The sequence below is a fragment of the Podarcis melisellensis genome (assembly GCF_964234715.1).
Source record: "Podarcis melisellensis genome assembly, chromosome: 5".
Classification (NCBI taxonomy): domain Eukaryota; kingdom Metazoa; phylum Chordata; class Lepidosauria; order Squamata; family Lacertidae; genus Podarcis; species Podarcis melisellensis.
This window is the reverse complement of record NC_138537.1, coordinates 18,563,557-18,575,988: the sequence shown is the minus strand read 5'-3', so window position 1 is coordinate 18,575,988 and position 12,432 is coordinate 18,563,557. Positions and strand designations below refer to the sequence as shown.

The window sequence follows — 12,432 nt, the reverse complement described above, 5'->3', positions numbered from 1 at the left end:
TCTGTGGTCTTATCTTTGTGATAGTTCATGCACTCAACTATGACTCCATGTTGCATTCATCAAGCACTGGAAATGTATGTGTGCATGGAGGATCAGCCTGTTTTTCTGGTCTGCATCAAGTTCTCCATATGTTCAGTCCTAAATCCATTCCATCCTGATTTTTCATTAATCTGCTTTTTCTTTTCACACAATAAAAATAAAAGTACCTCCCCCCAAATTGTGTATAAATATGTATTGTTGACCATATTGCTATAAAATATGCATATCTAGATTCATTTTATCCTGAAATATTTATTTATTCATTCACTTGACAAAATTTAGATACTATTAATCAACAAAAAACCCCTCTAAGCTGTACACATAAAGTGATATAAAATATTCATCAAAAAACTGATAAAATCAAATTTAAGCCATGCATTTCAAAATGCACATATCAGTGAACAACCACATCACAAAATTCAGAGTGGTGTAGGATAGCTGTGCGCTGACCTGCACTTGAGTTCAGGAGGTGCCGACTGGGTCAGTTCATATTGGAATTTGCAAAGAATGACTTTTTTCCAAGCATCCCTACTGTGAAGCAGCTCTGAGAAATCAGGAGATGTGCATTCATATGTGAACCAGTCACTAGAAGTGACACAAAGTCATACCAATATACCTTCAAAGTAAGATACAGCCTGTAAAAACAAAACAAAAAAAAGATCAGTCACTTGTACACCCGGGATTCATCCTTTCATCCCTGAAGCATATTGTACAAAATACCAAGGAGAAAAAACAAATGTCTGCTACATACAATATATCCACGTTTTTGGTATACATGAGTTTATCCTTGAATTACTTGCACATTTTACTTATATTTATCATGCGCAAAAGCAATCCATTTAAGACAATTTCTCCCTGATAATGTGGTCAATGTGGGTTGACTTATCAGCCATGCAACCCTGGCCACATGCTTCTTTCAATAAATACTGAACTTTGTGTGAATCAGGTTGGCAGTGCACCATTTTGATCATGCCCATCTGCCTGAATCAAGCCAATGTGAGTAGCACATGTAGTTTAGATGGGCTCCTTTAAGCTTGAGCATGTGTCTATTTGGGGTAAGGAGTGATGTGGCTCTCAGCTGCAGCTTCTAAGAACATGCACAGTCTGTGGTGGATCAGAATCTTGGGCTCTTAATTTTTCATCTCATACACATTGCTCAGTACACTATAAACCATCAGTATTCCTTTCATGCTATTGGTTGCACAATATGGTCCTGAGCACACTAAAGAAAACATTGTTTTCTAACTACCTCAGGGAAGATGTGACCTTTATGGTTATTTTACAAGTTTGGTTTATTGATGTTTCCTTTTGCACATTGAAAAGTTTACTCACTTGTTGCAAGTCATTTCTTCCTTTATTTTTAAATCTACTATTATTAAGCAAGATGATCTAGCTGAATTGTTAAATATTAACAACTGAACATTGGATCTAAAGTTTGTGCCTAAAATTCTCCATCCAATTTGTAGGTGAAGATGGAATGGAGGAACACTTTACTGGACATTCTACTGGGGAGATGAAATGCACCATTGGTTTGAGGATAGCAGTTGTAATTCCCAGAAACTGGGATACATATTGTCTACAACACTGGAGTTGGTAGATAGTCTTCATGACTAGCAGGCATTGAGGGTGTTAGCCTCCAAGAATGTGTCGAATCCATTTTTAAAGTCATCCACGTTGATGGCCATTGCTACATATTATTTGCTCTGTCTGAAGAAGTTTTTTCTTTTGTATGCTTTGAATCTTCCAACATTCAGCTTCACACGTGTTTGAAAAGCAGGCACCTCAAAACCTTTCTCAGGAGAAAATGGATAAACAGAGATCTGACCATCTGTGGACATTCTTTTCAATGCCATAGACCAGGCATAGGCAAACTTGGCCCTCCAGATGTTTTGGGACTACAACTCCCATCATCCCTAGCTAACAGAACCAGTGGCCAGGGGTGATGGGAGTTGTAGTCACAAAACATCTGGAGGGCCGAGTTTGCCTATGCCTGCTATAGACACCCTCTCTCTATGGTGGATATACTAAGCTAGGGGCGGTGGACAAGGATGCTGGGAGGAATGGGGGTACTGTCCCTGTGGATCTAGCACCACTCTCTTCACTGATCATTTCCATTTTGGTTCCCGTTTAAATGGCAGCAAGTTGCTTTGGTTTCTTTTAAAAAGTAATCACTTGCATTAAATGAGTAAGCTCTGCAATGTGCAAAAGGAAAACATCAATAAACTATACTTGTAAAGTAGCCATAAAGGTCACACTTTCCCTGGGGAACTTAGAAAACAATGTTTCCTTTAGTAAGCTCAAGAGAGCCATGTCTACGTGCCTGTGGTGTGTGCGGTTGCTAACCAATAAAGTGAAAGGAAATGCTGACGGTTTCAAGTTTGTGGTCCTGAGCATTGGCCCATAAAGTATAATGAAAAACCAAGGGAACATGAGCACAGAATTATTCAGTGAATCATAGATGACAAGTAAAACAACTAAATTGCTTTTATGAGGAGGGGGGAGGCTGGCAAAATATATCCCAATGTTTCTCCCCCCCCCCCAATTAAAGGAAATCACTTTGGGGGTTTTTGTCTTGTCTTTCTACGTGAATATGTGCATGTGTGAATGATCACAAAATAGAATGTTGCAGAATATGGCATTGTTATATTTTGTAGTACTGAGCAATAAGAATTACACTTCAGAGAAATGTCCGTGAACTTGTTTCAAAACACTTTGCATGGACCACAGAAGAAGAAAAACGTTGCAGGCCTATGTAGATGGGTACCACTGGACCTTTCTCTTGTCTCCCCAAATGCTAGGGGCAGTAGGGGCTGGTCTATTGGGGTAAATGGGGCTCTGCTCAACCAACCTTAGTCTGCCATCAGTTAGAACCCACCTTCCTTACATCTGCCTGCCATTGGCTCTGGCTCCACCTATTGCTGGTCTCCCTGCCTTCTGCCTTACTGGTTGGGCAAGCCAACTCCTGCAAGACCATGTTCCCGCTCTCTATCCAATCCATTTGCACCAGACCTGGGAGGGTGAGGCACAGACTGGCCCCAGGTAAAATGGCTGCTTCTGCTGCTCAGGATGCTTAGAGACTATCAAGGTGAGGTACAGTTTTGGGGTATTTGAAAAGGTTATGGAGGTGGGCATTTAAAGATGAACATACCTAATTTGCATGTCCTGAAATGATACACATACTGAAATGTAGACATCCTTTTATATTCTCACATATCTGAATTTTACAATACAGTAATCCGGCCATGTAATATGTACAAAAATGCATATACAGTGCATTTGGGTTACAAACTTAATTTGCTCCGGAGGTCCGTTCTTAACCCAAAACTGTTCTTAACCTAAGCCGCGCTTTCGCTAATGGGGCCTCCCACTGCCACAGAGCTGCCGCACGATTTCTGTTCTCATCCTGGGCAAGGTTTTCAAGCCAATGTACTACTTCCAGGTTAGCGGAGTTTGTAACCCGAAGCGTTTGTAACCCGAGGTACCACTGTATTAGGGTATGCATTAGAATACATATATTAGTGAAATTAATAGACACAAATGAATTATATTAGGGAAATATACAACAACAACAACAACAACTTATTATTTTTATGATGTTAGCCGCTGTGAGCCCAGCCTCGGCCGGGAAGGGTGGGATACAAATAAAATTTGTTGTTGTTGTTGTTGTTGTTGTTGTTGTTGTTGTTGTTGTTGTTGTTACTATTTGCACCCTGCTCATCTGACTGGGTTATGTATGCATTAGGCAAAATTGTATGCAAAAGTATGCATATGAGAATTTCACACTAAAATACTGATCAATCTACATAAAATGAAAACTGTTGTGGCAATGTGGAGAACTGAATTTAAGACTGAAAAATAAGAAACTGACAAAATCTGAAATTGACTGTTTCACCCATCCCTATGCAGAAGTATTGGTCAAGATATACTGTTGTCTTTTTATGAATAATCAGTGGGTTGTTCAAATTTATTGCACATTTACAAATATGAAATAAGTTGATTACCTTGTTGTTTATATGACTATTCAAATTCTGTTGTGCCTTACAATTCTTAGTGAGTTATCTTATGAAAACCCTTTGATGCTGTGAGCTGCTTTGTTAACAGTTTACCATGGAAAAGTACCATACAGCAATGATTATCATGTATTTATTTCTCACTTATTACATTTATGTCCTGCCCTTCATCCCAAAGAAGTCCAGAGGGGATAGTGATAATACCGATGTGGCAGTGAGTCCTAGCAACTGCTCCTAACACCCCACAGATACAATAGTCAATTGGGGTGGGTCCCACTCTGCAAGGGAAGGGAAGCTTGCAATGCAGAGATGGTAAAGCCAGCCTTCAAAGGAGAAGAAATTACTAACAGGAGGAGAAGGAGAACACAAGCTTAGCCTAGTCTGAGATCTGGGCCAGACAAAGAGCAGCAAAGAAGGTGAGCCCCCTTAACTCCTAAAAGGGATTGATATTATTTAATCCCATTTCATAGGTAGGAGGTGAAGGCCAGGAAACCCTGGGGTTAAGCAGTTGCCCCTCTCCAGGAAAACAAAATAGCAGTCACTTACTCATTCCCTACACTTATCCAAACAGTCCCGGCAGTAAATCACCTTTCACTGCTAGGGGAACTGTCATCTTGCTCCGCAAAAACTCAAGGATCAAATGGAATTTCAGCAGTGTCCTGTCTACAGACCAAATCAGCAAGAGAAGTAGCCTCAGCAAAGATGCACAGCAGGAATCCAAAGGAAGAGGCCAAGACAAACTGAACACCTGCAGGACCTTGGAGAGCTCCTAGGGCTCTGTTGGAACAGCTATACAGTTTCCTCAGTTTCCTCATTTTCCCAACCTTAAATCCAGTTCTTTGCATTTCCACATCATCAGCATTTTATACTAATTTTTCCTAACACACACACATTTATGGGTGCAGTTTTCCTTAATATATGTATTTTCCTCAATACAATGCATCGTGTAGCTTATGTTCACTACTTATATATGCATATTTAGGCACGTTTTACCCTAATATGTGCATTTTTGTACACATTACTTTGCTGGAGAACTGCATTGCAGAATTAGGAGAAGTGCAAATTCCAAAGCATGTCTCTCTTTTGGCTTGCATGTTTCATAAAGTGCAAATGAGGTAGGTTCACCTTTAATTGCAAACTTAATCAAAAATTATTCCCCCACCCACCCACCTAGTTCAGACTATAGGCATATATAAGGACAGTGCCAGATCCACACTCTAAACTGGGTCATCGCTACAAGCCTTGGATAAATAACTAATATTTAGCGTGTCCCCACTGTATGGAATATGCCACAGACTTCTTTCATGTACGAAAGCCTGTTTCTGCATATGCAGCAGCTTTGATTGTGATCATTACGCTAATGCCATGCACAACATGCTCAGAAATTATTTTAAACCTCTACACCTTTGAAATAGCTGACAGATTCTGATAGGAGCAAATATAAATGATTAAGTCTTCAAGGCATTTTCCTCAATTTGTCATATCAGCAAGTGTCTTAAAGCTCTTCACATTTTCCAGACCACTGAGCAGCAATAATCCGTTTATTCCAAGTAGGCATATTCCATATGAAACAATCAGTGGTAACAACTACTGATATAGGCTGGAAATGATTGCAAAGAGGAGAAAATGGGACCTGCTTAATTCTCAGATTGAAATAAATGGGACATTGAAGTATTTCTGGTTGGCTGGATCATGCACAAGAATTTTCACATGAATGCAAGACTTTTTTTTTAAAAAAGGCAGCCTTGCCCAACCTGGTGCATTCAAGTTGATTTTGATTATAATTCCCATCTTCTCCAATCAGCATGGGCTGCGGTTTGAAACATCTGGTGGGCACTAGGTTGGGGAAGACAATGTAGGGGTATAGCTATAGGGTGATATTCATCTAAATCATGTTTGGAGGAGACCCATTAAAATGAGTGGCAGGATTCAATTAAACTGTCTCATCATCACAAGCAATACGGATAACGCAACATGACTTCACCCCTTTCCTCCCTCTGCACATGCCCTGTGCCCTCCTAAGTTTGCTTCATTGCAGCACGTTTGTATTCATGTATTTATGAATACATAAATACAATCCTCCAGGTGACAGGAGGATTTTAGCTTGAGTGATAAATAATGATGTCAGAAAATGTGTTGACAGTAAGCGCAAAGTCATGCTGCTTCCCCAGAACTAATTTCACTCATAGCTATCTTCATGTATGCATGCCCAAAGCCTGTTGTATTTATGTATTCACACATAAAACAAAGCCCAACCATTACATACATTAATAATCCATACATTCAGCTTATTTCCCCCCCAAAAATCCTCAAGAACATTCATCTGCTGTTTTGACCAATGTCCAGATTTTTGCAAGTGATTGTTCCTAATACAATGCCCTTTGTACGTTATTTTCACTATCTTCATTTTTCTGCATAATTTCCATTAATATATGTATTTATGTAAACATTGATTGGGGAACAGCATCACAAAATTTGGATAATTGTGATTTCTGAAGGATAGCTGTTTGTTGGTTCACACATTGTTTGGGGAATTGTGAATGCAATAGATTCCATTTTAAATGCAAATGGAATTGAATTTTTCCTCCATCCTTAGACTCAACAAATTTGGATTTCAAACTGTCTCTCTCCAAGCTCTGTTTTCTATGGCCAGATTCTCAACTCCAGTGTTCTGCCATACTTTCTTGCCATATCTACTTCTGGCTTTTGTAAAACACAACCTATTTATTTCCTTCTCAGTTCCTTGAAGGTCCAAGTCTGCTGCTTGTTTTATTTTATTAATTGTATCTTCTATAAAAATGCAGAGCAGGAAAGGAGACAGTGAGCACTCTTGACAGACTCCATGACTAATTTTAGCTCTTGGATCAATGCAATTTGCTCTAATTGTACTTTCCTGGGTTTTTTATGTTGTGAGTTCATTATCTGATTACTGTGACTTCAGCTATCGCTTTGGATTTTCCTTGAAACAATGCTGGATCACAGTTTGGAACAGGGGAAAGTGCTAAACTTTGAGCATCGCCAGGGCCAGACGTACGTTTCGCAAGGCATCTTCCATTGCAAGGAGCCCCTTCTCAACCCCCAGAGCCTCTTGGCCCTGCTTCTTCTCCTTTCTGTTGCTTCCTGTTCAGTTGTCCTCTCTGGGCATGGAAGCATTGGCAAGAGTGAGAAAATGGAGCAGAACATCTCATTGCTGTCTGGTGTCCCTCTAGACCAGCTTTTCCTAACCTTGGATCTCCAAAACAAAAAAAAATCCTTCCAGTAGCACCTTAAAGACCAACTAAGTTAGTTCTTGGTATGAGCTTTCGTGTGCATGCACACTTCTTCAGGTATCTGACTATGGCAGACCAACACGGCTACCTATCTGTAACTTGGATCTCCAGTTGTTGTTGGACTACATCTCCCATCATCCACAGCCAGCAGGCACAGCAGTCAGGGATGATGTGAGCTGTAGTATAACAACATCTGGGCTATTAAATGGGCAGCAGTGGTACTGACAAAAAGCATGGGACCCCACTGAAGGCATCTTGTCCAAGCCCCACAAACCCTTAAACCAGTAGTGTATGTGACCTCTGGCACCAATTTGAGATTTCTCCAGGGAATCTAATGTTGGGATAGCAGAATGACAGTCCTGCAAGCAGTAGTCTGCCTCTTTCATTATTCTATGCCTTTATTTGCACATAAATTAAATTCCTCACCAGCTAGGGAAGAAGAGAGCACTGAACAGCACAAACTATATATTTCTCTATCTAATGTAAGGGGCTATTGTGTGCTGGTAACTTATTTTGATTTTGCCTTCTCAGAGGCCTGGCCTGGCAGTGCTTGTTTAGTCCACATTGTTTTGGCTTGCAGATAGATTTGTGCAGAAAGGTGCACAATGGAGAACATTTTACAATCTTCTACATTTAAGTTTACTAGCACCTGTATGACACTTTAAATGAAAAGCCCAGTACTTAATTGAACTTTGAATGAGGACACCCTGCTCTATGATGACATCTATGAAGCCAGGATCACTCAAGGAAATATAAATGTATTTATTTATAACATTTTAACAGTCTTACTCACTTCATGTATGTGAGTGTGTGAGTGAGTGATGAAATCCTGTGATTATGGACTGAGAATTATGAAGATCTGAAAAAGAAGAGTTGCAGCAAAATATGTGCACTTTGAAATTTTTTTCAAAGATTTTCTCTCCTTTCTGAATTGGTATCCACTGCTTTTATGCTTTTACACTCCTTACGGTACAACCTCATTCATGCAGAAAATCCTTTCAGGGCATGAATATATATGCTGAGCTCTGTTTTACAGAAACCACCATGCTAATTTAGGAAACCTGCATAAAACCGTGTGTGTGTATGTGTGGTTTCTGTCTGTTTTCCTAATTAAATTCAGCTGACCCTAGGAATAAAAAGTCCCAATTGTATGTAAACACAGGCTTTGGGCATGCATACATGAAGATAGCTATGAGTGAAATTAGTTCTGGGGAAGCAGCGTGACTTTGCGGTTACTGTCAACACATTTACTGACATCATTATTTATCGCTCAAGCTAAAATCCTCCTGTCACCAGGCAGCACTTTATGGAGCTGAGGAGTCATCGCAGCATCTGCAGGCCTGGCATGATGGTCAAGATGGAAGGTGGAGCAGGGGGCTAGATCGGGAGAAGCCCTGGTGCTGTCATGTGATGGCAAATTGGCTGACTTAGGATCTGATGGATCCCAAGATGTGTGGGAATGTTCAGGGTGGCAAGAGAGGATATATTGTTTATTAACATCCTTCCTAACTTGCACTAGCAAGTTCCTTATGTAGCAGAGTTACGTTCCCCTTCTCAAGCACAGCAGAAAGCTGGCTGCAGGCTTGTTAGAACCTCTTACTATTATGCAATTCAATCTGCCTCAGACTGAATTGTACGTTCCTGGTAAGTTCCCTTGAATCCCTCTTAAAAGAATAAAGACACCACCATCCTATTTATAGTCAACAAAATGTAAGTTTACTCATGTTTAGGCAGTACATGGTATCAATCCTGAAGGCAGGCTTAAAGACTTAAAGTTACAAATAGCAACATGTGGTTTTACCCCATATGGGGGATAATTCCTGGGCAAGCCAATAGAGCAGTCCTAGCTGGAAGCAGACGAAAGGAGAAAGGGGGGGAGGGAGTGCTGTGTGACTCATCCTTTTGTTACCTGGACAGGTAAGGTCATGCCCACCTCTGGTCACATGCAAAAGGAAGGATGCTCCAGGCCAGGAGGAACAGGAAGTTTCAACTGGCTGGACCAAACATTCCCTTGCATGTCCACTCTAGCACTGCAAGGAATGTTGTACTTGACTGCTACCCGTGGATCACATCCCACAAGCTGGATCAGCCATGTCCCTTCCTTGCTCCCAGAAAGCTCCATTTGGAAGGTGGATGCCTCTGGCAGGGGTTCCATTGATGACACCATCCTGCACATCCAGGACATAAGAATTTATGAAGAGCTGCTGGATCAGGTCAATTGACCATTCTGTTCTCACAAGAGCACTCTCCTCTCAGCACTCTCCCTTCCTGTGTCATCCAGCAATTGGAATTCAGAAGCATTTCTGCCTTAGACAATGGAGGCAGAACATAGCTATGATGGCTACTAGCCACTGATAACGTTTACCTCCATAAATTAGTCTAATCCCCTTTCAAAGCCATCCACCCTGATGGCCATCACTGTCTTCATTGGGAGCAAACTCCATAGTTTTGCTTTCTCTTGTCTGTCTGAATCCTCTAATCCATGGGTAGGCAAACTAACGCCTGGGGGCTGGATCCGGCCCAATCACCTTCTAAATCTGGTCTGTGGACGGTCCGGGAATCAGTGTGTTCTTGCATTAGGAGTGAGAAGGAGGAGAAGAAGAAGCAGCGGAGGAGGAGGAATTTGGATTTGATATCCCGCTTTATCACTACCCTAAGGCATCTCAAAGTGGCTAGCAATCTCCTTTCCCTTCTTCCCCCACAGCAAACACTCTGTGAGGTGAGTGGGGCTGAGAGACAAGCCCAAGGTCAGCCAGCAACTGCATGTGGAGGAGCGGGGATGCGAACCTGGTTCACCAGATTACGAGTCTATCGCTCTTAACCACTACACCATACTGGCTCTCAGGAATGTGTCCTTTTATTTAAAATGCATCTCTGGGTTATTTGTGGGGCACAGTAATTCGTTCACCCCCCCCAAAAAAAATAGTCCAGCCCCCTACAAAGTCTGAGGGACAGTGGACCAGCCCCCTGCTGAAAAAGTTTGCTGACCCCTGCTCTAACCTTCAGTGTGTGGAAGAGGGAGCTCTACACCAGCATTTTAAAACATGTTTATGTAATCCAAGAACTAAAGCAGAACATTTAGGAAGTGTGAAAGCCAGTGGGTAATGATGTTCTGATCTTCACATCAGTCTAGGAGCTATAGATCAGGTCAATTGGTATTAGCTATTACAGAGAAATCCTAAACCCTTTGCTGGGTTGGAATATTCAGTGCTCTCTCTTGGTCACTTTGTGTGTAGAGAGTCAGATGCACACAGCAGAAAAAAATGTACTTGGTGACCATATTTGAATATCTGAAGTAATACCTTATTTTCTATTGCATTCACATTTTAATTAATTTTGCAGAACTTGTATTTCAGAACAAAACAGGGACAAAATTACAGAGCCCAGTGATTTTCAAGCAAAAAAATGCCTCACCAGCTGGTATTCAATGTTCACCCCATCAAGAGTGTCGAAGCAGTTCTTCGGGACACTGTTTCTATCATCATCCTGGAACAAATACAGGTAGATAACAACCAGCATTATCTGGAAGGTCAGGAACAGATGAAGTAAAAGATTGAGGCTGTCAGTAGTATAGATTATGCTCCAGAAAAGAACACAGTTGTGTAAAATATTATATTGATTTAAGGACATTATTGTCAAAGTCTTGTAGGTGAGATGAGATCCATTTACATGCTAATGACAGCATGTTGTCTTTTGTATTCAGGAGTGTGTAAATCATAGCCTCTAGAGATCTCCCATCCAGCAAAGTAGATAGTTATCATTCTGCAATGTTGTCCCATTATTATTTTTATCTATGAAAAAATACCAGTTTTGTGCACTAGCATCAAGGGCAAGAGTGGCAACTTTGTCCAGTCCTCTCCTCCATGACAGAGCAGGTTACACTTGCAATTCATGGTTCCAGTCAATTAAACATTATCTGTGACTAGGCCCCATTAAAAACAATAGGATTTAATATTAGTTTCAAGTCCAATTGCTTTGAATGGGCAAAATAGACAAAATTTAGATAACTGGGATAATTACTCTCAGCAGAGAATTGAAAGTTAAATCTATCAATGGCTACTACTCATGGATTTCAGACAGGAAAGATGGGAAAGTGAGAGAAGCAAAAATCACTAGATAAACCAGATATTGAACCTGGAAACTTTTGCTTACAAAGCATGGAGTCTACAAGAAAGCAATGGTATTGGTGGCAAGGGAAAAACTAAGTATAAAAAAAGAATTCCTGGGTGCAAAAATTTGGTGATAGACCCCTAGCTGAGATTTAAAATCACAAAATATGCAGCAAAGCAAAATATACAAATATAGACTGTTAGACCTTTAAAACATGCCCTTCTGAGTTCCTTCTATACAGTGGTGCCTCGCAAGACGAAATTAATTCGTTCTGCGAGTTTTTTCATCTTGTGAATTTTTCGTCTTGCGAAGCACGAATTCCCTGGGTATTAACGGTTTTAAGAAAAAGGAAACAAACTTGCAAGACATTTTCGTCTTGCGAAGCAAGCCCATAGGGAAATTCGTCTTGCAAAGCAACTCAAAAAACGAAAAACTCTTTCGTCTTGCGAGTTTTTTGTCTTACGAGCATTCTTCTTGCGAGGTACCACTGTAGTTTCCCTCTTCCCCTAGCATAGAAAAAAGAACTTCCCCAGGGAGGTGGTTCCAAGGTTTTGGAGCACACACTGGAAAGGCCCTCTTTCATGTCCCTACCAAGCATGCCTGTGAGGGTGACAAGACCAAGAGAAGGGCCAAAGATCTCAGAATCTGGGCAGACTTGTCTGAGGAATAGTCTTTCATATAACTTGGACCTAAGTTGTATATATATATTCATTCATGCAACATTCAGCACCCCATTCATGAGTAGAATGGTCCTTAAGCATGTTGAAGGTTTCTTTTTTATCCAAACCTTTATGGGTATATGGCAAATGAAGGAGACCCCAAGTTGGTTTAGACGACTATAAATAATTGCATAATCCAAAACATCTAATCTAAGGAAGTGGGGAAAGAAGAAAAATCATCCATGTTTCTCATTAAAATAGAGACAAGTGGATCAGAAAGAGAAAACTTTGGTACCTTGAATTTGTGCAAAAAAAATTGAAAGGCAGCCTTCACAGATGGTAAGC

At 40.7% G+C, this 12,432-nt stretch overlaps 1 long non-coding RNA gene across 1 annotated transcript in view; it reads right to left on the bottom strand.

The window, feature by feature from the left end:
- Positions 1-273: 273 nt before the first annotated feature.
- Positions 274-12,432, bottom strand: part of LOC309370046 — a 57,872-nt gene continuing 45,713 nt past the window's right edge. The window contains exons 4-5 of the long non-coding RNA XR_014168385.1: positions 10,733-10,804; positions 274-674 (exon numbers count right to left, since the gene is read on the bottom strand). This is a non-coding gene — a long non-coding RNA (uncharacterized lncRNA). The remainder of the gene's footprint in view (positions 675-10,732; positions 10,805-12,432) is intronic.